Here is a 1,465-nt window from a genome sequence, read left to right on the forward strand (position 1 = left end):
TGAAATAAATGACCCACACTCAGATACATCTTTATTAGCAGCATGAGAACAAACTAATACATTCCTCTTCAAATCTGTTTACAGAATAAGAGAAATAGTGTTCTGTGTTTCAAATTTATGTTAAATCACAACATTGTTGTTCTAGAATAAACCCTCATAAAAGAGACAGAAAATGACAAGAACAAACAGACAAAAACATCTAGCACACAATGGAGCTTAGTTTTATATTATGAGAAAGTTATCTTAATTTTGTCCTGTCATAATTTCACCATTGCTTCTGTAAGCCATTAGGAAGCAATGAATGATGTATATATTTTTTATAAATACGGGTAGAAAACATAATGGAAGGAATTATTATAAAGGAAGAGAACAAAAGAAGTTTCCCCCTTTCTGATGCTGCTCAGAAATTACCTTGAGTTCAAAAAGTAAATATGTTTAACTGACAAATCATAACAAGTAAATGTTGTCTGCACCTTGATCTTGGATTTCTAATCTCCATAACTGTGAGAAAAAATTTCTATCAAGTCATAAATCATAATACATATAATCATAATACATAATACATAAATCATAATGCATGTTAAAATTTATTTATAAGCTAGCTAGGGTTCCTAAATTAATTACCCAATAGTCTCAACAATTTCTATTATCTAAATTTTTTATCTGTCTTAATTACAGAACATTGTTGCATTTATTAGATTGGTTTAGATATGTCTAAACAAAAGTAAACTTTTGTTATAGATGCTTGCACTATACACAGTTGGTTTCTGCAGCTGTTGAAGGAAAGGTTATGTTTTCAATGTTAGAAATAGTGCCTCAGATATTGTTGTTTTGCTTTAGCTCTACTTTAACTTAATAATAATGAGCCAAGTACAGATAACATAACTGGAGTCTATACCACGCAGCCTTTTGTCACATAAAATTGGAATATAAATCCAAGATATTTCTAGTTATCATTTGAGCTACAGAATTTGCTTTACTATTAATGGCATTTTATGCAATCAAAGACTTATAAATTATTGTAAGTTTGTTAACATTAGACAGGAACTAAGACATTGACCCTAAATATAAGACTCTAACTACTAATGTGTACTAATTTGGCCATTTTTAATTTGATGATCCCAACTAAGCAGTTTGAAGCCCAGAGGAGAGTTTTACCCAGGAATAGGAATACTAATGTGGTAAATGATACAAATGTACATAAAAATTTAATCAACTTTGGGAATTCCTCACCTATGTTGTGTTGAGTTATAAGCTGCATGGTTCCCTTTTTTTAAAGGAATTTTTAACCATTTGGAAGACTACGTCAGCTGCTCACATACCATAAAACTGTTTCTTAAGTCACTTTAATTCAGACATCCAACGTGCTCTCCACAGATGTTTGGGAGTAAATTTGTGATCTAACTTGTAATTATAACATGAGGAAAAACTATTATGGCAATTTTATCGCTGAACAATAATTGTA

This window comes from Cebus imitator, unplaced genomic scaffold, assembly GCF_001604975.1.
Source record: "Cebus imitator isolate Cc_AM_T3 unplaced genomic scaffold, Cebus_imitator-1.0 Scaffold35, whole genome shotgun sequence".
Taxonomy (NCBI): Eukaryota; Metazoa; Chordata; class Mammalia; order Primates; family Cebidae; genus Cebus; species Cebus imitator.